A 26312-nucleotide genomic window follows, 5' to 3' on the forward strand; every position below is an offset into this window, starting at 1 on the left:
TCGGAACTCATGTATCACATGCCAAGAATGAAGCCTCAGGAACATATCTTTGTAACATTTGGAAGACTGTTCTCCGGCTCATTGCTGCAGAGACTGTCCTTCTGAGGTTATGTGAGGGATGTAATCAACGGGACCGCCACGTCCATTTTTACTTAGTGCGTGATGTCGAGCCAGTCGCGCTGGCTCCGGCGGCAGGCAGGCTTATCGGAAGAAACCGGTTGCGAAATTCTGGGTTTACGTGTCGCTTTTAAGGGCAGCGCCACATGAATGTTTGTTTCCGCTCCTGAACAGGTGCGTCGGTGGTATAGTGGTTAGCATAGCTGCCTTCCAAGCAGTTGACCCGGGTTCGATTCCCGGCCGACGCAAATTTTGTATTTCAAGTATTCGCCCATTCGGCAGACAGTTTGCCCCGTCTGTCATGCATCAAAATTAAAAGAAACTCTTCGCACCATGCAACAGCGTGACTCTTGTTAACGGTCGTGTAACGTAGTCGCCAGCAAGGTTTCTTTGTATCATATTTATTAATTAGATATGACTAAGTTGCTATCTTTTTTATTCCGTGTTAGCGCCGCGAAGTAACTGTGGCTACGAGCGGCGTACAGATGTGAACAGATGGACAGAGGACAGCAGGAAGGAGTGGGAGACAGGGGGGGGGGGGGGGTTAGTACGAGTCGTGAGCAGACTTCAGGGGGAAATGTGCCAACATTCGTCTGGAAAGTCTCCTAACTTTTAGAATACTGGTTTAAGGCCCGTCGATGCGTCAATATCGCCTTAACAAACATTGCAATGAGCTATGCGTTGCGTACGTTAGTTACTTTTTTTTACCTAGAATTTGAGCCTGGGAATAGCAACATAGAGAAGAGGGAAAAAAACACACGTGGCAACGTTCTTACGAGCTTTTACGTGCTTTCGTGTTTTGTTTAAAAGTGAAACGGCTTCCGCGCGTTCTCAGGTGGCCGTTGTTCCACGGTCGCGCTGTTGAGTTGTACATTCTAATTTCGGGTGTTTTACTGTAAGCACAAAAAAATAGAAATAAAAAAATGTTTGAAAACAAAATCCATTCAACGCCTACCTCGTTGAAAATACTTCGATGGTGTGATTCTCAAGGCGCTTCAGAACTTTCTAATGGGCACCTCGTTCCTTAATACAATGTTCGAATTAATTAATTAAGCGCATTGAAAACAGTACTGCATACACGGCCGCTATAACAACACTGTGAGTTTCATTCGAGTACAGCGATCACTCTTTTATGAAAGGAAATATAAAGTGAAATATAACCACAATGTTTAAACATACCTTCATTTAGAACTTGGCTGTGTGATCGCACACACAAGTCATCACGTCTCAATTCTTCATACTTTTCGCACAAATTAATTTTGAACACTTCTACAAACTGTAACGTGGCGCCCGTTTACATTCGCCGAGCACAATGTTGGAGTCGGTCCCGGATTGGCGGACAGATATCACGTGATATAAGGACAGCAGCAACTCTTGAGAATTTCAGTTTAAAGTGCTAACGCTTGTAACCTGTGAGCTCATGCAGTGGCCCTGAGAAATATCTGTGCGTTCCGCGCCATCTGTTGGCCTCTCTCTCTATCTCCGCATCTCTGTATTGTCTGCTCGCTGTATCGCTGCTGTTTGCGAAACCTCGCATCCAGGCGATTTATACGAATGTCCGGTTTATGGTCTTGTGTTCCGAGACATACAAACCGTACACCGTACACTGCACTCGTGAAAACCGACACCATCCTCCCTAGATGGCTCGCCTAGTTGCTTGCGTTTCCAGTAGATGGCTGGCGAGTCGCCTCTGGCTTGGCGCATCTGGAGTTCGCAAGCTTTGCTTGGCGCAGCGATCTTTCAAATGCGACTGCTGAAGAAATGCTCAATATGCAGCATGGCTATTATGTATCTCAAGCGTCCAAGTCACAACCTTTCAGAAAAGCATACAGTTTCTACAGGTTTGTCATTCACTTTACAGTTTCTTTAAGTCTTGGTACACGCTAGCTAGCTGGGACAGACTGTGCCTCCACATTCGTGCCTCCCCCATACAGTGCCTCGCACAAAATTTCTTGGTCCCTGGCCACATCCAGCCCACGAACGCTCTGTCCTCAAAGCTCTCTTGACCTTTCTGGATACCATAAGACTTCGATCCTTTTTGTGAAGGGGCTCATTATTTCATTCCCCGCATCACCACCAGCAATGGGGTAGAGTATCGCCCCCTGGCGATGAAGTTCCCCATTCATCATCTCACAATAAAATTGTTGTTGTTGCAACTCTCCCTGTTAAGTTTATTGGGGGTGACGGGGGGGGGGGCGCAAGTTGAAGCATTTTTTGAGAAAACCGTCCCAATTCGAAACGTACTTGGGGGTGTAGGCGTGTCAGTGCACTCTCTGCACTGTTGAACCCTCTGGATACTGTGGATTAAAAATGACGCGAATATTTCATGACAATATGCCCAAAACCTTTTAATATGCAACAGGAGGAAGAGTGTTTCAATATGCCCCAACGTTGAGGCCAGTAGCAACAGGCTACGGGTATATTCAAACAATAGGGTATTATATAAGGCAGGAATCATGGATTTGCCGTGTAGTCATGGCAAACGTATAATAGGTCTTTGTTACTACAATCCCAATGTGACCAGCCTTCGCAAACCTTGCACTGAACCCACTGCTGGTTCGGTTCGTACTTCTCATGTCACACCAGACAGTAATATTCCATGAAGTCATCCACAAAAGTATTTGGGCGCCGTTTATTCCTGGACGTCGTAGGCTTTGCTTTGCTCAATGTTTGCTGTGTCTTGCTTTTTTACCTTTACATTTCCAAGTTGAAGCACTTGTTGCAATTTTTCCCATAGCGGTATGGCACCGGTAAACGCCATTTTGCCGCCGAGGGAGACGCCATAAGTTGCTAGAGTTTGGTAGCTTAAGACAGCGAAAGAAGGACCTACAAGAACATCCCAACGTTCTTGCTTCTTGCAAGCATTCTCGAGCACACAGACAATAAGTGTAGTCACAGAAAATTTGCTTTTGAGGCCAGGAACCACTTTTTGTTGTCTCGGGGGGGATCTGCTCCACGCAGCACCGCGAGGCTGTTCTGAACGGAGCTGAAGTGTCGAACGATGCTACCGTGGGAAGGTGGCGCTGGTTGCGCCAAAAGGGGACCTGAAAAGTTGACTATTTCAGTCTACTCCGTGATTCAATGTGCCCCCTTTCCCCCATTTATTTTTCTCTTTTACGCATGAGTTACAATACGACGATTGCGAAGCTTACACTTTATTCAGAAGTGGGATTTGAAATCCCATCCCTGTTGCCACACGTGGGACAACGATGCGGCCATGTAGGGGCCATGGCGACGCCGACGCCCCACTAGTACCGCGTGTCACGGTACAACCCTGTCAGTTCTATCGGTAACGGGTTGAGAAGCTCCCTAGCACACCCGGCCCTACGGAACATCCTATCATCGCTGATCAGGACTGCGGACAACCATCTCATCTACATTTGGTGATCCGGACAACAAACACCTCCGTCCGGTGAACAATTCGGCCCTGCATCATCCCAAATTTTTCACATACTTGGTGACCACCTACGAACTAGTCATATCTCGCTTATCCTGAATTTAAGTATCCCGAAAACTCATTATCCGGGATACATTACCCGGAACGAACCAACTACCATTAGCTTTTGTCTTCGTTATTTGTATCCCGACAGCAAGTACAGGGACCAATGTTCGAGCACATGTGTCATTCTGATTCGCTTATCCGGAAATGTGGTAACGACCTCTGTCTTTGGCATGTCCTGTGTTCGCATTGTTCCGGAAAAAGGGCCACATCTCACCGGAGCGTTCTGTACTGATTGGCTCGCCTTTCTTCAGATGTCGCCCCCCTTCTGACGTGTGCGAACACACAGTAGAGATGGTAGTAAAGATGCAAAAGAGGTGTCCTGTATCCACCGTGCACAAAAAATCCATCGAATGTCCAGGCTGTCCGAAAGCATCTCCAGCCTCTTGGCCTGGGCTAAAAGGCCCTGGGCGTTAATTTAACGAAGTCCACTATCTGCGACTTCCTCCTGGAAAAAGAGAGGTGGCACTCCAGCGAACCTACAGCTGGGTGACGCAGCTGGTGCCTTTTGAGGTACTTTTTGAGGTAAATGACACCAGGGACGATCTTTTCCGTCTTTTCTTCCTTCTAGAGCGATAGGTAAATCTCCTAAACTTTCGGGTTCCCTGGAAATCGGCTGGTTCGTAATCCGGACGAAAAGGGACCACTCCAGAGGTGTCCAGATAAGCGAGACATGACTTACTCCGAAAGCCATTCACTGGAGCTGCGTCGTTACTCCAAGGACTCGCTCGGCGGCGACTCTCCATGCCAATTCAAAGAGCTGGCATGTTACGACGACGCCCCGCTCTCAGCATGCCGCATAACCTTCACTGCATCTTTCCCAGCCATACGCTCCAGCAGCGGTCGCTGTACGCCGCTGTCGACGGCACCTCGCCCATCTCCTACGCGAGCGGTCAAGGCAGTGGTACAGCGGAAAGCTGTTGAGACCAGTGACCCTATATCGACCCCAATATAGGTCAACCGCGCACCCGCCAACTTAGAGGTATAAAGAAGGTAAAAAAAAGGTTTTATATTCCGATACTAAATTTGCCCAGAATGCGGGAAAAAGAGTGCGGCAAAGTAACGCAGCACAAGGGAAAGTAAAAAAAAAGTTCGTCTTTAATTCCTCCTAATTATCGCACAACTTAAGCACCGTTTCATGCATTAATTTAGAGTTTAGGGTCGTTGACCGTAAATCAGGAAATGCAAATGAATTGAAAGAAAAAATGTTTTTTGCACCTCCTACTGAAAACTGCACTGCACTTGTTTGTACATCATATCACGGGTACCCAAACCTTGCGAGTTCAAGAAACCTTTCGAGATTTGTTGGCACAGCAACGAACCCCCCCCCCCTCCTTGTTTAGGTAATTTTAGGTAACTAGTTATATTCTAGTTACGTATACTCTTACAGAGAATGTCCAACTCGCCGTATCACTCAATGGACCTTTACTGAAGAAACGTCACCGTAACATAATGATGACGTTGGTAGACATATCGAAACCGCAAGAGCGCGGGTGGAGAACACCGCCGTTTCACAAAGCCGCCCTCTTTGGACTAGTGGTACACAGTAACGAGGTCACGTTTATAGTCGCTTTCGTGTGTTCGTTCGCGTTCCCAGTCCACCGCGGAAACAAAAGAAGGCATCATCCCAAGAGTTGCATCGCCTGAAAGTCAGTGTCGTAACCCTAAGCGCTTGCTTTTGTGGCGAAGTCAGGTCACGACAATAAGCGAAACGGAGGTAACAACATCTGTACTGCGTGAGGGCCGGATCTGAACTAACGAACTACCGGACGAACAGTCAGCACGAGCAGGGCAGTCGTTGTCAGCAGGTGCCGCTACAAGCCCCCCACCCCCCCACCCCCGGGGCCTGGTAGCCATCCTTAGAAAGGGCTACCGAAAGTTAGGGCTAGCGGTAGAATGAAGCAGAACAAGGCCATACAACTAATAATTTGTAAGGAATTACATGAAAATTTTACAGTGTGAGACGCCACATTTAAACCTGGCTTTCTTGCGACCTATTGATTTTTTTTATATAGTAGTTCCAGTCCACCAAGTTGGCCGCGCTGTTGTACCATATGACGTCATTTGTTTGTAAACAGGGAGCGGTCTTTTGCAAAAACGACATCTATGTAACTGTCTATAAAGTGTGTAAGTGATAAAAAACGCCCTGTATACTAGTGCATCACTCTGTATGTATATACAGGGTGTTTCACCTAACGTGAAAAAGAAATCGTATTAAAAATCTACTTGTCGGAACATTATGGGGTCAACGCTATTGATCTCGGGGGAGATTCTGCCAATACTTGTAAGCACTTTTATCAAATTTAATTCGCTCGAAATTGAATATACCCACTTCATCTCCGGAACTGACCAAGTCAGCCTCTCCGTTTTCTCCTTTTTCTTTCTTTCTTTTTTTTCCCCCCGCTGAAACAGAAAGCGCATGTCGGATTTATACCACTGGATTGTAAAATACATTTCCTATCGCTTTGATAGTAGCTGGGGAAAAATGCAAAATACGTTGTTTCGAGGCGCGCAAATTACCGACATTTTAACCTACTTATGGCAGCTAGCACTTCATCCATGGTCACTTCCGATGCCGATAAAACGTCATCACAAATCATATCCCAGTCCTTGTGCGTGCATACACCTGCGCTTTTTTCGAAGGCAAGTTCTGAAGTGCGCAGCGAAGGATTTACACACTTGTTGCGGCGCAGAAATACGCCCTGAGCTCTCGCGTAAGGTTATTGAATTGCCAGAAAGCTCGCCGTACTTTCATGGACATGGCGCGAGAACTTTTTGGGACCCGACAGACGATTATTTTAGATCCGACTGATATACATGTTGTTACCACTTCTCTACAGTTTTTGTACACGTAAGCGGCACTCACATGCCGGGTGTTTCACGAATATCCCTCGGGTGAATAATTTGTAAACAGATGGCGCTATCGAATATATATATATATATATATTTTTTTTTTTTCAGTGAGTATCCCTGAGACATCGGTCAAGAACTCGGCAGTGAGCGGCTGATTTGCATTCACTCATTAATTAAGTAAAATTGCTAACTTTTAAACTCTACTTCGGACGCTTTCGGGATCTCTGCTTTACCGATCGGAACCTCAAGCGAAAAATAGTTCTAAAAAACAAAAAGAAAAAAACGAACCTTCGCAGTTTTTCGTTTCTTTTGTTGTTGTTTCTTTAGAACTCGCCTGCAGTTTTTCGAGTACTTAATCGGTTTCGGTTTGCATAGTTCTTGCGCGGAGCAGCGCACCAATGCACTCGTTCGCTCAGGTATACGGCTGCCACTTACGTAACGTAGTAGGTCAGTGCATCATTCATTGCCCATTACGTATTCATCCGCCTGTTTCACACGCAGGGATGACGGAAGATAAGGAACAGACGTAAGAGAGCGCTTCGGTATGTCTTCTCCTTCCCTACACGACCAGTACACAGCGCTCGCGATGGACTCGCATGGTCGAGATAATGGCACGCAACCTCACCTACCCAACGGCGCACAGAGAGCGCTAAGTACCAATCGGGTAGAAAAGGAAAGGGAATACCGAAGAGACCCTGGTGGTTGTTCCTTACCCTTTCGGCCCTGGAGGTTTTAAATGTTCAGTTGAATTTTTTCGACCAGATTTGGTTCAAGGAACCAAAAAATACAAAATACCAGGTTCCTATTTCTTGGTTATAAAAGATGGCGTCCTGTATTAAATATAGTACATCAGGGCTCAGTGGAAATATGTTTGACGCTATAATTTATTTTGGACCCTGTACAAAAACGGGAAATTGCACACGATGATCATCTTGAGGTAACAGTTGTCAAAAATACTGCAGCGCATGTGGAAATCCTTCTAGAAGATGAACATTTATTGTTTTAGCCCCCAAAATTAGCCGTTCGGCTTCTTCATTAGTCGGCCTCGGTGGCTCAGTCGGTAGCGTGTTCGCCTTCTGATCCCGAGATCGCGGGTTCGACTCAGGCCGAGGACGCCAGCAACTTGGTGGCAGCGTACAAGTTGCTTAGGCACGCCGTCTTTCGCGAGGGACGTTAAATGCGGGGTGCCGTGTGATGAGCTTTCATCGCACGTTTAAGAACCCTCAGGTGGGCAAAAGCAATCCACAGACCGACCGCTGTGGCGATGTGGCATGATCTCAGTTGTCTCGCGACGTAAACGCCCAATTATTAATTCTTCATTGGTTTATTTCGCCATTATACCTTCCCTGTGATTCGCTTTCTTCAAACTTGTCCGTTAGCCCATGTAATACATGATGCCCGTCGTCCGCCGCACCTTTACGTGCGTCTTCACCTTCTTCGTCGTCTTCTTCCTCTGTTCCAGGACACGCGAGAGCGCAACAAGCGATGCAGATGTGTATTAGCATGCCTTACGAATATTTTCGCTTCTTCTTTGCCAATTTGGGCCATTTCATTGAGGCGTCAAAACAGATCTTTGTTGTGTACTTTTTTAGTACACCAGGGGTGCTAGACTCGTCCCATCTTGAAACACGAAGAAAGTTCAAGAGATGGGAAGGAAGGCAACTATTGGATGCTTTCTGTGGCCCACGTGAGCGTGCCTGACTGTCAATCAAACCGATACGCGCGTACTTGGAAATATTTCGTGACATGAGAATGATGTTTTGGATGCTCGGGAGGATGGTGTCTTTGCAGATTTCGACAATGTAAACAGTTCTGGAGATATGGGGAAAGACAGCCGTTGGACCGTTTCCCTGGCCCACGTGACGGCGTGTGTTATCAATCAAAGCAAAGTTAAGGAAAGAGAAAATGCAGCTTTTGGCAGAAGTTCGGTTCCGCTGTTGAACGATTTCTTTCTTTCTTTCCCCCCCTCTGAGGCACAGAAAGACGGGTATAATTGGCGTGAATGCAGAGTAACGACCGGAGTAACGCGTTACTTTTCTACTCGTTACTCAATTACATTTGGAGTCCAGTAATTGGTAAGGGTAGTCAGTTACTTTTTTCGTACAAGTAACGGTAACGGTAATCAATTACTTTTTTCGAGTAACGGGCACAAGTCTGGTTGTAATGCACTATCGTTACTCACTACTTTTTCAAAAGGTAACGCGTTACGCTATTCGTTACTGTTGCGTTAGTATGTGACGCATTACTAACGCCGTTACTTCTGATAAGTAATGCCATTACTTTTGCAATACTTCACCAGGAATCCTTATAATATGTACGATATTTTGGTTGAGTCACATAAGGGCATTCCGCAAATCAACGCCAGCAATGTTAGGCACAAACAACGATCACATGAACACAACTTAAAGATAGGATGTATTACAACGCAGAAGTAGTTGGTGTTCAAAATTTTCGTTTGTGAACTTCGCCCATTTGGTTGAGAGGACGCCCTTTGCCGTGACGTGACCTTTTATCTCACACAGTACAAATCCAAACAGCCAATCCCTACTTTTTCACTTGTTCAAGGGGTAGAGGCTATTTTTCTGTCGCTTTCGCCCCATTCATAAAAAAAAATACCAGAGGGAGAGAAAAAATAAAGGTGGTGAACGAATGTGACATCTCAACAGGTGTATGTCAATAATACTTCTTTTGCGTTCTTCGTGGGTGCCGACGTGACCTTCTTGTCATTGTTAAAGGCAAATAGAAAAATTCGAGATTTTCCCGGATTCTGCAGGCACGGTCCTCAGCTCAAGCTTTCAAGTTTAGACAGTGAAGCAATGTTCCGGAACGCGCAGTAACGCATGACGCCGTTACCCGTTAGTTAGTAAAAATGTAATGACGTTACGTTACTCATTACTTTTCTCCCAAATGTAATGCGTTACCACATTTCACTACTCGAATGTAAAGCGTTACCGGTAACGCACTACTTTGTAACGCGTTACTCCCCACCTCTGATCATGAGCATGAAGACACGTTTGAAATGCCAAACGAGGATCTCCGCCGGTGTTACCGCCTGTGGAAGGACACTGTTCGTTGACTGTGTAACCATCTGCGCAGCGCCTACATTCTCAGAACAGAACTTCACCGCATAGCACGTTGTGCGCCAACCACTTCCACGAATGATATGGTTATCGCTTCTGATTTGAAGAGAGAGAGAGGCGCGTACGCCTTCTTTTTTTTTTTATGTAGCAAGTATCATATATTCAAGTCGCTACAAAAAGGCGTACACCCCCCTCTCTCGTCAAATCATTCGTGGCAATGGTTGGTGGACAACGTGCTATGCGGTGAAGTTCTGTTCTGAGAGTGTACGGTTCACGCAAGATGCGCTTCACGTCACGGATAATGATATAATTGCGCACAAGGTTGTTGTGTTCTCCACGTATTACACTGTACCTCCCATGGTTGCAGATTCCGTGATGTTCTCTTGCTGTTTCCTTGCTGTACAAAAATTAGGTTTTTCATTGAGAGATTGAGAAAGACAACAGCTTACCTTCTGATTGAGAAGTGCGGCCTAAATATGAAATGTATACAATAGAAACCTGAACACTGCACGTGCAGGGCGTTGCAAAGCCTCGGTGCTCTTCCATGGAGCGGAGCAGCACCTCGAAATCAGCGCTTGCAAGTGCACGGACCCAGGGTTTTTCGGACATGCGACTTTTCCACCGTTTTTACCATAAAGTGGTGGTGTCGGCGCAGTGAGGGCACTTGTCTGTTCACATGTGCTCAAATTTACACAAGGCCATTTTGAGAAAGAAGCGAGGAGATACATAGAAAAAGGAAATACAAGCAAATAGGTTTATAACCAACCCGTTGTTGTGTTCACTGATCCCGAATACATGTATAGCGCACATGCGGATACAGTGGGTAAATCATGTAATGTGCCACAAAATAGATGTTTAAAAATCTACTTTGCGGTGTCACTGGTGTTTGTCATCGACAAACTTTTGGCGTGACTTGCAAGCATTTGATCGATTTTCAGTCGCGAGAAATCACGTTTTCTGGATAGAACTCGAAAATGTGCCAAGTAAGCGCAACTTTTTTTTATTTTGTTCGTTGCTTGCATCCTTTTTGTTTTTCTTGTCCGAAACATAAAGGGCATTTCGTCTTTTCCCCCAATTTCAACACAAAACACGTTACCCTACTACAATGATAGTAGCTCTCTCTCTATATATATATATATATGAATGTATAACTGAGTACAGATGGACGCGAAAACAAATAGACTACAAGTAATGAAGAGACTTAAGAGGTCGTATGAGGGTTAAAAACACTTGCTACTTTTATTACATTAATAATTAAGGGGGCGCTAGGAATAGATTTACAGTTAGGGGTCGACGTTTCGGCAGTCAGCGCTGCCTTCAACAGAACTGCCTTCTGTTGAAGGCAGCGCTGACTGCCGAAACGTCGACCCCTAACTGTAAATCTATTCCTAGCGCCCCCTTAATTATTAATGTAATAAAAGTAGCAAGTGTTTTTAACCCTCATACGACCTCTTAAGTCTCTTCATTACTTGTAGTCTGTATATATATATATATATATATATATATATCTTGAAAAGTTGGAGTTGGATCGGATGGCTACGTAATTATAGTTGAAATAAATGGGAGACAGAAGACGAAAGTAGGGGAAGTAACAAAAAAGGGGTTTATTAAAACTTAAAAATTATAAAAGTTAGGGAGGATGTCTACGTTACGGCGGAGGCTCCGCCTTCTTCGGGACAAAAGAGCTAAATGTGGCCACGAGGCTGATAAGGGGCTTGAGAATGACGTGGTCGGTTGGGGGAAATTCCCGCCACCTGGCGGTTGTCAATTGGGGAAACTCCAGAGCGCTTTTGTCTCAGGTCCAGGAGTGGGGTCATCGTCCTTGTGGGGACCTTGTGGGGACCTCCGACCGCTCCCGGGAACAACGGGAATCTTACCTAATTTACAAATTCCGATCGGCCATTAACGAGGACACTGGCATGCTGTCAACAATAAGAAGTTTAACAACCTAGATACGACCCTGTTGCCTTTTTTCGTTTCAGCCAGATCAAAATCCCCACTGACCCACAAGGACGATGACCCCACTCCTGGACCTGACACAAAAGCGCTCTGGAATTTCCCCAATTGACAACCGCCAGGTGGCGGGAATTTCCCCCAACCGCCACGTCATTCTCAAGCCCCTTATCAGCTTCGTGGCCACATTTAGCTCTTTTGTCCCGAAGAAGGCGGAGCTTCCGCCGTAACGTAGACATCCTCCCTAACTTTTATAATTTTTAAGTTTTAATAAACCCCTTTTTTGTTACTTCCCCTACTTTCGTCTTCTGTCTCCCATTTATTTCAACTATATATATATATATATATATATTTATAAGTCCCAAACGTCGCCACACCAATGCTGGTGTGGCGACGTTTGGGACTTATAAACATATGTTCAACGTGCAGCCAAAGAGCGTATGCTATTTTTCTTCATTTATATATATATATATATATTTGATCGGCAAATTGTCGACCTCGTGAAGTACTCGGTCACGTAATGTATAAATATGTGGAAAGGAACGATGAGTCTCCCCTACAGTTCCCTCTTCCATGCTTCTGCGCATAGCAGCAGCAAGGTTGCAACGACACAGCCATATGAAGCAACAGTGAGGAGATAACAAGAAAAGGCGGGTCGCCGGGTGTTGCGTTTCGTTTCGGTTCTTTTTTTTTTTTTATTGCTGTTGCATAACTAGACGGAGGACTGCCCGGCCGGCAATTTCCGCGAATCGGAACAACGGTTTTCCGTTTTCCGTTTACTATTATTAAGTAGCGAGAGTGTTTTGTATTGCTATGGGACCAATCTTCAAGTCGTGCTGTTTCTGTATTCGGTTTGGAAGAAACATTGATTCGATTCAAAATCCGTGCATACAATTCCGTATTCGATTCGAGACACAGTTATGCGCCCCGATATCCGATATATTCCAATGTTCGCACAGCCCAAATATATAATATTTGACAATCTACGATTTGACCTGAAAGCTTTCAAGGATGTATTGCTGTACATTTCAGTCTTCACCGGAGCGGTCAGAAGCGTTGCACGTTCTCGTTCTTCATTCTATCCCGCTCGTGCCAGTGGGCGGGTCGCTCCCCAAGCAGCACGCCAATATTGGACCCATATGGGCTGCCAAGATTGCCAATATTGGCCCAATATGGGCTGCCAATATTGGACCAATATGGGGAGTGCAACCAGGCTCCATATTGGACCAATATGGGCTGCCCATATTGGCAAGCCCATTTTGCGCCAATATTGCCAATATTTCTGTGATAACACCTACGGGGAGCCCGTGTAATAATAAAGCATTATGCTGTATAATATTCACTACTTTTGTATGATTTTTGCTTTTTTATTTCTGCGGATCTAATTGATCCACGTTCACATCACTGCAAAAAGAAAAAGAACGAAAAAAAGGAAAGAAACACGGCATTGCCCAAACACACAAAAAAACGAAGAACAGGTGCTACGCCCGCGCTGAAGATCACAAGCAGTCCCACAGAACTGCCAATACCTAAGATCCCTCAGAAGCCTTCATTGGGATCGCAATATTCTGTGGAGCAACAGTTTCCACCCCTGCTCCGAGAATACAAAGCAGCGAAACACTTTCGTGGCGGTGACGGACACACGCTAGAGCAATTTACACTGCTTGCAGCAACTTGAAATCACCTAACTTTACAGAATAGCCATCCCTTCTTATCAAACATTGTGTTTTTTACTTGACCTGCCGCAATTTCGTTACCATTACAGCACCCAGCGACATTTTAGCCCTATGAAACGTCCGTTCGGGCTGTCGCGCATGCGCATTAGTTGTAGGACGCGTGATCACGCTCAAACAACTCGCTTGCTCACAGTCGGCTCGACCGATTGGCATTGGGATCGCGAAGGAAGATGGCGGCGACTTTCAAGACGTGGAATGTTGAGGTGTCGAACTCTAGCGAACTTTACGTTGGGAATGCCAAGTACGTTGACTGTTTCGAACAATGTGTATCATCTGCGGGAAGTTGTTGAATGTAACGATGTAGTGAATAGGGTATTTCACACGCTTCAACGTTCAATCTTGCCGTGCTGCTTGGGCATTTGTGCAACACGGCTACGTACCCTGTTCAGTCAATATGGGGTTTACGCGTGCAATATGGGGCCCATATTCCCAAGATTTTCCCAATATTGGCTCAAAGTGGGCAATATGGGGCCCATATTGCCAGGATTTTCCCCATATTGGCTGAAACTGGGCAATATGGGGCCCATATTGCCCATTTTCAGCCAATATGGGGGAAATCTTGGCGAAACGGGTCCCATATTGGACCCGTATCGCCAATGACCAGCCAATATGGGTCCAATATTGTGTGCTGCTTGGGTCACAGACTGATTTCAATCCGCACTGACGTAGACCCAACTTCAGTTGCCGAGAAAGGGAAACATTTTTCTTGAACATGCAATGTTCAAAACTCCTCCCCGCACGATGTCACCTATTGAACTTAGTTCAGCGTTGACGAGTTTAGCACCCCAGAGCCGAAAGGGTTAACTTCCGCTAACCCCGTGTGTGACCTAGGCGGATGAACACCTAATCTCGAGCCGGATAGCTGAGCGAAAGAGTGCATTGGTTGGTACGCAGCTACCGCGCAGGATATATGGCAACCGAAACCAATTAATTACTCGATAAATCACTAGTATCGACGCGTTTCTTTATTGCATTTTTTTCCCTTTTAGCTGGAATATTTTTTGCTCGAGATTCCGATCGCTAAAACAGAGGTTGCGAAAGCGTACGAACAAGTGAAATTTAAAAGTTAGAAATTTTACATAATTCGCGAGCGTATGCAAATGAACCGCTCACTGCTCCGTTCTTGACCGATGTCCTAGGCATGCTCACTGAAAAAGAAGGCTTTTCGATGGGGCCACCTGTTTACGAATTATTCAGCCGGGGGCCCTTCGTGAAACACCCGGTATAGCCTATACCAATGCAACATGCCACTTTTCTTAAACAGTTTTATGCAGCGAATAGCGACACAGCTTTGTAATTTCTGCAAGAGTTGCACCGATGTTGGCGTCTCTTTAATGCATATCACTAACATAACTAGAAAAAGTGACCCTAAACTGCTTACACTCCTGCAGTGACCCGTTCCCACCAGCAACAAAAAAAAAATCATTATTTTTTTCTATGGGCTCGCACAACAGTGTTAATTGCCACACCGAAAGAAGCGCGTATACGCCTTCGGTCGAGGAGGAAATCAAATATTAGTCCTTTTTCCTTTTTACCGCATATTCAATGTGCGTTAAGGACATCTTCCTAGAGTGTCCTTGAGGTCAAGGTTTTAATAGAAGCATTGATTGCCAACTAAATTGCCTTAAGTAATCAGGCGATAGCTGCGATACATAAGTAGTCCCAACGTTGAAGGCTGACATGCCATTTAGCCTGCGAAAAGCAACTTCAACGGCAGTTATCAATTTCTTTTTTACACTAAAGAGTTAGCCATGCCAAATATGAACCAGAAAAAAACGTGAACGGGATGTAAAGGAAGTCCGACAATTACAAAAAAAAAAAAAGCGCAAACGTTTGAAAGCAATGGCACAGCGAGTGTGTTCACAGCCCAGAGACCCTGGGCTGCTCCACGTCGTCACGATCGAATAACATGGCGTCGCCGAGCGGCAGCTTCGTAAAACGGTGCATATGATTCTGTTTGCACGTCTGACAAACAGTTCGGAGGTTAATACACGCAAAAGGTTTCCACCAAAAGCAACGAAACCGAAAAGCAGGGATGGGGAGTATTTGAAGTACAAACTTTACGTAAAGTACATTGCAAACCGTGTACTTTGTACTGTACTTTAAGAATAGTTCTTCAGCCATCGAGGAGATGCAATAAAAGCGAGACAGTTCAATATACAAGACGAACAACACACTGAGGCTTATATGCATCGATAGGACAGGGAAAAACACGAACGTTTTAACTATAAATACAAGCGCTGACAACACCGTCGGGTACGTCATTCGCTGAGTAGCATCGATGGTGGTAACGCGTAGGGAATACAAAGGACGCAGGCAAACAGGTGGCAGAACGAAGATTAGCCGGCTTGTGGATGTCGACTGAGCCACATCTGAGCCAGATGTGAGTGCTGTGTAGCATGGAGGCTGGGCTGAGAGCGTTTATGAAACGGGTGTACTCAACTGAGAGGAAGTACAAAGCCCCTGGGATCGCATGGTGGACAACATGTGGATCCCCACAACAGCAACTGACATGACTGACGCGACCTAGGAGTTTAACGGTAACTCCGACAGATGGCAGTGCAGGATAGTACAGCTCACACTCTGTCACAATATGTAACCCTCTAGCCTCTGCGTATTTGATGTAGGAAGCATAATAGCCTACATGACAAAATACAATGTCAGTTGTTTGTGCTCTATTGGTGGGGTGCGATACGATTCGCCGGTTCTCCAGAAAGAGGGAAAAGAAGCACGCGTATAGGCAGGGTGCGCCGGTTCACCAGAAAGAGGAGCAAAAGCACGGGTAAAGCTATGGTATGACGTCACGTGCACGCCACCTAGGTGGGGTGCGATAGGTTTCGCTGGTTCTCCAGAAAGAGGGAAAAGAAGCACGCGTATAGGCGGGGTGCGCCGGTTCACCAGAAAGAGGAGCAAAAGCACGGGTAAAGCTATGGTATGACGTCACGTGCACGCCGCCTAGGTGGGGTGCGATAGGGTTCGCCGGTTCTCCAGAAAGAGGGAAAAGAAGCACACGTATAGGCGGGGTGCGCCGGTGCACCAGAAAGAGGAGCAAAAGCACGGGTAAAGCTATGGTATGACGTCACGTGCACGCCACCTAGGTGGGGTGCGATAGGTTTCGCTGGTTCTCCAGAAAGAGGGAAAAGAAGCACGCGTATAGGCGGGGTGCGCCGGTTCGCCAGAAAGAGGAGCAAAAGCACGGGTAAAGCTATGGTATGACGTCACGTGCACGCCACCTAGGTGGGGTGCGATAGGGTTCGCCGGTTCTCCAGAAAGAGGGAAAAGAAGCACACGTATAGGCGGGGTGCGCCGGTGCACCAGAAAGAGGAGCAAAAGCACGGGTAAAGCTATGGTATGACGTCACGTGCACGCCACCTAGGTGGGGTGCGATAGGTTTCGCTGGTTCTCCAGAAAGAGGGAAAAGAAGCACGCGTATAGGCGGGGTGCGCCGGTTCACCAGAAAGAGGAGCAAAAGCACGGGTAAAGCTATGGTATGACGTCACGTGCACGCCACCTAGGTGGGGTGCGATAGGGTTCGCCGGTTCTCCAGAAAGAGGGAAAAGAAGCACACGTATAGGCGGGGTGCGCCGGTGCACCAGAAAGAGGAGCAAAAGCACGGGTAAAGCTATGGTATGACGTCACGTGCACGCCACCTAGGTGGGGTGCGATAGGTTTCGCTGGTTCTCCAGAAAGAGGGAAAAGAAGCACGCGTATAGGCGGGGTGCGCCGGTTCACCAGAAAGAGGAGCAAAAGCACGGGTAAAGCTATGGTATGACGTCACGTGCACGCCGCCTAGGTGGGGTGCGATAGGGTTCGCCGGTTCTCCAGAAAGAGGGAAAAGAAGCACACGTATAGGCGGGGTGCGCCGGTTCACCAGAAAGAGGAGCAAAAGCACGGGTAAAGCTATGGTATGACGTCACGTGCACGCCACCTAGGTGGAGTGCGATAGGATTCGCCGGTTCTCCAGAAAGAGGGAAAAGAAGCACACGTATAGGCGGGGTGCGCCGGTTCACCAGAAAGAGGAGCAAAAGCACGGGTAAAGCTATGGTATGACGTCACGTGCACACCACCTAGGTGGGGTGCGATAGGGTTCGCCGGTTCTCCAGAAAGAGGGAAAAGAAGCACACGTATAGGCGGGGTGCGCCGGTTCACCAGAAAGAGGAGCAAAAGCACGGGTAAAGCTATGGTATGACGTCACGTGCACACCACCTAGGTGGGGTGCGATAGGGTTCGCCGGTTCTCCAGAAAGAGGGAAAAGAAGCACACGTATAGGCGGGGTGCGCCGGTTCACCAGAAAGAGGAGCAAAAGCACGGGTAAAGCTATGGTATGACGTCACGTGCACGCCACCTAGGTGGGGTGCGATAGGGTTATTCAAGAATGGACCCACGACTTCGAGAAAACTTCAAACTTCTTTATGGAACTGGTCGGAGCGCTTCCATCCAACAACAGCAACATAACAAACAAGAAAAATATCACCCAATCATTGGCTCACACGCTATTTAAGGTCCCCGAGAGCCCACATCGTCCTCCTCGTTCATGCCTTATTTACGAACGACAATGACAACGAAGTTATTTAACTCAAATCTGCAAAAAGGGTTCGCCGGTTCTCCAGAAAGAGGGAAAAGAAGCACACGCATAGGCGGGGTGCGCCGGTTCACCAGAAAGAGGAGCAAAAGCACGGGTAAAGCTATGGTATGACGTCACGTGCACGCCACCTAGGTGGGGTGCGATAGGGTTCGCCGGTTCTCCAGAAAGAGGGAAAAGAAGCACACGTATAGGCGGGGTGCGCCGGTTCACCAGAAAGAGGAGCAAAAGCACGGGTAAAGCTATAGTATGACGTCACGTGCACGCCACCTAGGTGGGGTGCGATAGGATTCGCCGGTTCTCCAGAAAGAGGGAAAAGATGCACGCGTATAGGCGGGGTGCGCCGGTTCACCAGAAAGAGGAGGAAAAGCACGGGTAAAGCTATGGTATGACGTCACGTGCACGCCACCTAGGTGGGGTGCGATAGGGTTCGCCGGTTCTCCAGAAAGAGGGAAAAGAAGCACACGTATAGGCGGGGTGCGCCGGTTCACCAGAAAGAGGAGCAAAAGCACGGGTAAAGCTATGGTATGACGTCACGTGCAGGCCACCTAGGTGGGGTGCGATATTGTTCGCCGGTTCTCCAGAAAGAGGGAAAAGAAGCACACGTATTGGCGGGGTGCGCCGGTTCACCAGAAAGAGGAGCAAAAGCACGGGTAAAGCTATGGTATGACGTCACGTGCACGCCTTTAGGTGGGGTGCGATAGGATTCGCCGGTTCTCCAGATAGAGGGAAAAGAAGCACGCGTATAGGCGGGGTGCGCCGGTTCGCCAGAAAGAGGAGCAAAAGCACGGGTAAAGCTATGGTATGACGTCACGTGCACGCCACCTAGGTGGGGTGCGATAGGTTTCGCCGGTTCTCCAGAAAGAGGGAAAAGAAGCACGCGTATAGGCGGGGTGCGCCGGTTCACCAGAAAGAGGAGCAAAAGCACGGGTAAAGCTATGGTATGACGTCACGTGCACGCCACCTAGGTGGGGTGCGATAGGGTTCGCCGGTTCTCCAGAAAGAGGGAAAAGAAGCACACGTATAGGCGGGGTGCGCCGGTGCACCAGAAAGAGGAGCAAAAGCACGGGTAAAGCTATGGTATGACGTCACGTGCACGCCACCTAGGTGGGGTGCGATAGGTTTCGCTGGTTCTCCAGAAAGAGGGAAAAGAAGCACGCGTATAGGCGGGGTGCGCCGGTTCACCAGAAAGAGGAGCAAAAGCACGGGTAAAGCTATGGTATGACGTCACGTGCACGCCGCCTAGGTGGGGTGCGATAGGGTTCGCCGGTTCTCCAGAAAGAGGGAAAAGAAGCACACGTATAGGCGGGGTGCGCCGGTTCACCAGAAAGAGGAGCAAAAGCACGGGTAAAGCTATGGTATGACGTCACGTGCACGCCACCTAGGTGGAGTGCGATAGGATTCGCCGGTTCTCCAGAAAGAGGGAAAAGAAGCACACGTATAGGCGGGGTGCGCCGGTTCACCAGAAAGAGGAGCAAAAGCACGGGTAAAGCTATGGTATGACGTCACGTGCACACCACCTAGGTGGGGTGCGATAGGGTTCGCCGGTTCTCCAGAAAGAGGGAAAAGAAGCACACGTATAGGCGGGGTGCGCCGGTTCACCAGAAAGAGGAGCAAAAGCACTCGTAAAGCTTCTGGTATGACGTCACGTGCACGCCACCTAGGTGGGGTGCGATAGGGTTATTCAAGAATGGACCCACGACTTCGAGAAAACTTCAAACTTCTTTATGGAACTGGTCGGAGCGCTTCCATCCAACAACAGCAACATAACAAACAAGAAAAATATCACCCAATCATTGGCTCACACGCTATTTAAGGTCCCCGAGAGCCCACATCGTCCTCCTCGTTCATGCCTTATTTACGAACGACAATGACAACGAAGTTATTTAACTCAAATCTGCAAAAAGGGTTCGCCGGTTCTCCAGAAAGAGGGAAAAGAAGCACACGCATAGGCGGGGTGCGCCGGTTCACCAGAAAGAGGAGCAAAAGCACGGGTAAAGCTATGGTATGACGTCACGTGCACGCCACCTAGGTGGGGTGCGATAGGGTTCGCCGGTTCTCCAGAAAGAGGGAAAAGAAGCACACGTATAGGCGGGGTGCGCCGGTTCACCAGAAAGAGGGCAAAAAGCACGGGTAAAGCTATGGTATGACGTCACGCGCACGCCACCTGTAACAGGATAGAAATACCAGCGTGTAATCTTGTCGCGTGTACCCACGAAACAGTGGTGGGCAGTATCGCAGATACATGTATCTTCGATACAATCTTTCGATACATTTTGTGTATCGGTATTAGGTATCGCGTGCCAAAAATGAAAGTATCGGAGTATCGGTATCGAAAATACATTTTTAGTGTATCGTGTATTTTAACGATACTCGATACTAAAAAAAGACGCAAATATTGAGGCTGTTGTGAGACTTAGGGTCGGCGGCGCTCGCTCAGGCGGTAGTACAAGTCAGGCCGCAGCGGCGTAGACATGTCGACCATAAATTCGTTCGAAGCTTACGTCCGCGCGCGCGCTCCATCGTCAAGGTCGCCCGGAGAGGAGGCCCTGGGACGCGCTCGTGGGCGCGCGCGGCTTCTAGCTTGTTCCAGAAGAATCTCTTCCGTCTCTTTCTACGGCGGGCGCGCCGAAAACGCCCTACACAGGACCAACCTCGCGGCTTCTGGAACTGCGCTGCCCGATGTCTCCCTCCTCAGTGCGCAAGAGCACGTCCACTTGACTTGAAGTGTGGATTCCGCGTCTGCCATGCGGAAAGAATAACCGCCGGCTTAGCTTGAGCACTGTACACAGCTACCCCCGTTCTACAGCTACCGTTCTACAGCTCACAATTCACAACGGCCAACTAAGAAAATCAAGTCAGAGGCAAAGTTAGAGGCTACCGGGTAAGTACTGCAGTACCAAACGATAAAAGCAGCAGAAAAAAAGTTTCAGGTTTATTCGTATGTATAGTCAAGTGCTCACAGACCGATACGCACGAAGAACATTGTCTTAAAGAATTGTTTTTTGCTAGGCTGCTTATTGATGCGATCGTTTCAACGTACCCATGGCTTCAGTCTAAAGTTCTAACAAGACTAGCTGCTTAGACAGTGCAGCTTCATTAAATCCGTGCGGTCGGATACGTTCAAGCCCTGTCAGAAAAAGTGCGCTATAAATATACACTAAAGGCTCTAGAAATAACGAATAAATGTTTTTACTTCCCTAATCATATTACCAGCTTTATTATGTTGTTATTTCAGTGATGTAAACTTCGCGAATCCTAATACTAGCTTTATTATATTGTGATTTCAGTAATATAAACTTCGCTAATCATAACACCAGCTGTATTATATTCGGGATTTCAGTTATGTATCGAAGTATCGACGATACAGTACCGAGTATCTGTATCGAAAATCAATTTCGGTTGTGTATCTTGTATCGGCATCGGAAATACAATTTTTGAGGGTATCGAGTATCGGCATCGAAGATACTTTTTTGAAGTATCTTGCCCAGCCCTGGTGCCTGACCTTCCAGCAAAGCAATCTATAAAGGTGATCAGTATTGTGATTTCCCTCCAGTATAGAATTATAATTTCATTCCTTACTCGGGGAGCTGGATTCGAAAGGGTCCATTGGAGGTGGCCATGCCACGGGGTAGTAGTGTTCGTTATACTGACGGGAGGTACATTGGCGCGCAGACTTGTCTTAACCAGTGGAGCGCGTGTCATTGGACGCTGAGACGCAGCTGGAAGCGAGGTTGGGATGATCCACTATCCCCTTGAAGGGAGGTCGATACGCACAGTGGATGAGGTCGCGTTTCGGCATCTCCGTTGTGCGTACCGACCCTCCCTTCAACGGGATTGTAGATCATCCTGATCTCGTTTCGAGCTGTCCATCAGCGCCCGATGACACGCGCTCTGCTGGTTAAGACAAGTGTACGCGCCACTGTATCTACATCGGAAAATATTTGAGAGCTACAACTGGAACGATAACCTGCAGCGCTAGACAAGCCTCAAAATAATACACTGACGTGGAACGCTTCTAGGTTGTTAGAACCCCCAATGCAATCGCATACGCACTCTGGCAAGCTAGCGGTCACAAAGCTCACCCCACATGCACGTAGTTGTAGCGAAAATGAACAACATTAAACAGCAACTTACCATCAGGTGCACCTTCCCGGCCTCTCCATGTCCCTTAACCAGCCAACTTAACCGTGCGAAGACGGCGGCTTCCTGACCATAACCTTCACACGCGGACGCGGCTGCATTTATAACGCATGTTTCTTCCGTAGGTATCAAAAGTTGGATTCGCTAGATATGAGGCAAGATAAAGAAAAAATAAGAAACTGACCCGCCTGACCTCATGAAACCACTGTGGCTTGTCGGTTCGTCGACAGCTTATCTGTTCCGGAATGTTCTTTTTCTTCATGTTGGCCAAAAGAAAACCTGCCTCCTTCACGAACACACGGAGAGAGTTCGATCTCATTCTGTTTTATCGATGTAAATACCCAATAAGCAATAAACATACAGAACGGCATTTTCCTTCCTCACTGTCTAGCCTGTGTTCGTAATATACTTGAAACCGACCCAGACAATTTAAACAAAAGTACCACGGTTGAGGCTCTTTAGCTGACGACACAGACAGGAACGTTTTATCATCTACCGTGAATGAAACAATCATAGTTGTAAATCAATCTTTATCTCCAAGTCCGAGCAATGCATATGCATTATCTGACTGCATCGAACCCTTTGGGGCGTCACTTGAACGCAAGAAGTGCTGAAAGCAGTGGAAAGCACAATACGATTTTGCGCAAGAGGTACTGCTTTACACGGTACAAGACACGGTACCTCATAAACTGACCGTGTACCCCATAAATAGGCTTGTACCTCACACATACAAAGCGAGATCCTTTGTCTCGCCCAGTACCTCTGAAAGCAACTGCGGAAAAGCACTGATGTACCTGATATTTACCAGGTACAGCTCGATATAAGGTACGTTATAAGGCACCGGTTTTAGAGCGCACAGCACATGCCGACACTTTCGGCAATCAGGAAGCCTCTGTCGGCCAGGAGAACGTCATCCTTCTCAAGCTTCGACAATAGTCCACTGTGCTCTGTTATGGTCTTGTCGCTGGTACGACCACTATAGGACTGTGATAGGAAGGTGACACTACCTAGTGGACAAAGAGCAATGAGAAATTTTGCAGTATTGTGATTCTTGTACTGGGACCAGGTCCCAGCCCTTACATCTAAGGAACTCGGCCGGTCCGTGAAGACTTCGAAACAGTCAAGAATGGCTTGGACCTCACATCCGAAGTTCTCTCTGAACGCCATTGGCATGGTTTTCATGTTCTGTTCCTTGCTTGGCCACCTGATTAGAGGGCTTAGCCTGTCACATAGGACATTTAACCATTTTTCCACAATTCGTGATGCAGTAGACAGGGATACTCCAAACCGATATCCAAGGTCCTGGAGAGGAAGGTTAAGCCTCAACCGCATGAGGCACATCACCAACTCCTCAAATTTTGACAGCACATTTAGTTCTTCGTGTGGCACATGTGCCTCGACAATCTAAAAGACAGCTGACAAAGTTTTAAAACTAGGCAGCCCGGTGTAGAAGAGAACTCTCGCATCATCCCCTTCCAGACTGGTGACCGAAAATTTGTGTTTTGAAAGGGCGCTCCTGCACTTGTACAATTCTGCATTGAACCTGCGGACCTCAGCCTGCATGTCATCATGGGGAACAGTGCCTAAGAAAGAGAAATAAAAAAGGAGCAAGTTTATGTGTAAATTCCATATCCTGCAAAACATGGCATATGTGAACCAAAAGCGATTCCTGTGATGCATAACTAAAACATAGTGAAGTTAAGTTTTCATCAAGTGTTATCCAGTCGCTTCTCTAACACCTATGTTCAGGTGTTAACGAAGGCGGGAAAGACAGCTGGACGATGGTCAGACAGCACAAGTGTTCTGTCATCCAGGTTTCGTTCCACACTTCTGAACATGACTACCAGGGCTTGTCCATCCCTTACTTTGGCCCGGTTTCACCAACGCCGATTAACACTTGAACAGAGATCAATGGTTCCGTAACTTGAATTTAATGCTTAGCTCTGCTTGTGTACAGAGAGTTATTGTTACTGAAACATTCATCGCGTCACCATGTAACGTTTGTAAAAAATAATTGAGCGTTAACTTCAAGTTTTAGCAACGCTTGATCTCGATTCATAGTTAACCAGCGTTGGTGAAACCGGGCCTTATGAGCTCACCCATACCTGCGGGAACGTCTTCAACAACTGCAGGTACATCGAGTGAATCAGACGTTGGTGTCTTTGGTTCCATTTGCATGTCACGTCCCATCTGTGCGTCACTGCTGCCTTCTTCAGCTGAGAAAGTTATTAGGTAACCCTAAGCACTACACTCAGAGTAGAGTAACGACAGCGTATAACTAAACACATTCCAGGAAAAAACTCGCTTCGATAGTGCTCACTTAGTGCTTTTTTTTAGTATAATTAATTGGTTTCGGCTTACATAATCCTTGCGCGGAGCAACGCAACGATGCGCTCTTTGGCTCAATTATCCAACACTGGATTACGTGTTCGCCCGCTCGGTTCGCACGTGTGTGTGTGTGTGTGGGGGGGGGGTTACGGAAGATAAGGAACAGCCACGAGTGAACTTTCGCCGTCCCGTCTCCTTCTCTACCTGGCTGGCAGCTCGTGCGCGTTGTATGGTTGGGTGGGTGTGGCGGTGCCCCATTATCACAATCATTACAAGCTCTCCCCCCCCCCCCCTTTCAGCATGCGAACCGAGCGGATGAACGCGTAATCTATTGTGGGATAATTGAGCGAAAGAACGCATTGTTACGCTGCTCCGCGCACGTAATATATAAACCGAAACCAATTAATTACTCGAACAAATCGGGAAGTATGCAACGCTGTTCACGGTTTTCTCTCCTTTTCTATATCTATACTCAGTCTGTTGTATAACCCGCCTCGCTGGATCAGTTGATAGTGTGTTCGGCTACTGATCCTAAAGTAGGTTCGACCCAAACAGAAGACGGCCGCAACTTGGTGGCAGGGTACAAGTTGCTTAGATACTCCGAGGGATTTTAAATACGGTGTGCAGTGTACTGAAATTTCAGAGCACGCTGAAGAACCCTCAGGTCGGCAAAATTAATCCACAAACCAAGCTCTGTTGCGTCGTTCATGATCATAGTTGGCTACATGTGGAGATGAAACACACCAACCAAAATAAAGTCGTTGTGCTGTTGCCTGTTCCGTGTATTCCTCATTACTATATTATTCAACATTACTAATATTATATTCTAATTATCTATGTAAACCAGTGCTGTGCGTATTCCTTGGCACGGGTAATCTTTTGGGACGTTTTTATAAGCGGCAAGCCTACTGAATTCGACAAGCTTGGTTTTGACAACTTTTTATGACTTCGATTTGCAACGTCAAATTCGTCTGTAACCGCGTTAAACGGGTACTCGTCGCAAGGAGAGCCCAGATATCTGAAATACGCTAACGCGGAATGAAATAAAGAAAGAAAAATACTAAAGAATGGTGTTCGAAGCGAAGCTTCCGAAACGCATGCAGGACAAGGTGGCTAGAAATAACATATATATTTGCGTCGGCCGGGAATCGAACCCGGGTCAACTGCTTGGAAGGCAGCTATGCTAACCACTATACCACCGACGCACATGTTTCGGTGGGGAAACAATCATTTGCTCTGCGCAGCCGCTAATAGCCAAAAAGAACGACATACTGTAATGAGCACTAGTGTAGTACGCGCGCTACCTAACGATGAGCCAATCTGTGCAAGATCGTGCTAGTGTTTTTGGTGCCCGAACAGCAGCGGTGGGCACCCTCACGAGGGCGTGCGAGGGTGAGGGTTTCCTCACCCTCACCTCACGATATTTGAGGTGAGGGCCAATTTTTCTGGTGATGTTTGAGGTAAGGTGAGGTCAGGAAAATTTTCAAAAAGTTTTTTAGGTGAGGTAAGGTGAGGAAAATCTTTTTAAAAAATTTTGAGGTGAGGTAAGGAAAATCTTTTAAAACATTTTTGAGGTAAGGTGAGGCGAGGAAATTTTCCATTTTTTTAGGTGAGGTGAGGAAAACTATCGGAAAATTTTTTGAGGTGAGGCGAGGAAATATTTATGAACGCGAACTTTATGAAAACTTTGCCCGCGCGTACACGGGATATCTTTCCTTCTTTCCGCAGCTTCTGTCTCTCATCTGGGCTGGCACTGCCCTCCTCTCTCGCCGCTGATCTGACGCCCGACTTTGCGCGTCATTTCGCATACCCGCAACTGAACCTCAATTTCCGCGCAACTTTTACGGGTATAACAATCGTTCCACGAAGCGTTTTCTGTAATTGACTAAGCCAAATCCTCCAGCAAGAAAAAAAACGAAGAACGTTACATTGACTAAGCAATTTCGTGAGTTCAATTTCGAAAATGTATTTCAATGGCAAATTGATGAAACTATTTGTATTTCGTGACAAACCAAATGTCC

The 26312-nt window shown here is 47.1% G+C and overlaps 2 non-coding genes across 2 annotated transcripts; one reads left to right on the plus strand and one right to left on the minus strand.

Annotated features, from left to right (window-relative positions):
• Nucleotides 1–293: 293 nt before the first annotated feature.
• Trnag-ucc (transfer RNA glycine (anticodon UCC)) lies at nt 294–365 on the plus strand. Its single transcript has one exon. It is a non-coding gene; the product is annotated as a tRNA-Gly (tRNA).
• A 25059-nt stretch (nt 366–25424) lies between these two features.
• Trnag-ucc (transfer RNA glycine (anticodon UCC)) lies at nt 25425–25496 on the minus strand. Its single transcript has one exon. It is a non-coding gene; the product is annotated as a tRNA-Gly (tRNA).
• Between the last annotated feature and the right edge of the window lie 816 nt (nt 25497–26312).

This window comes from Ornithodoros turicata, chromosome 1 (genome assembly GCF_037126465.1).
Source record: "Ornithodoros turicata isolate Travis chromosome 1, ASM3712646v1, whole genome shotgun sequence".
In the NCBI taxonomy this organism is placed as follows: Eukaryota; Metazoa; Arthropoda; class Arachnida; order Ixodida; family Argasidae; genus Ornithodoros; species Ornithodoros turicata.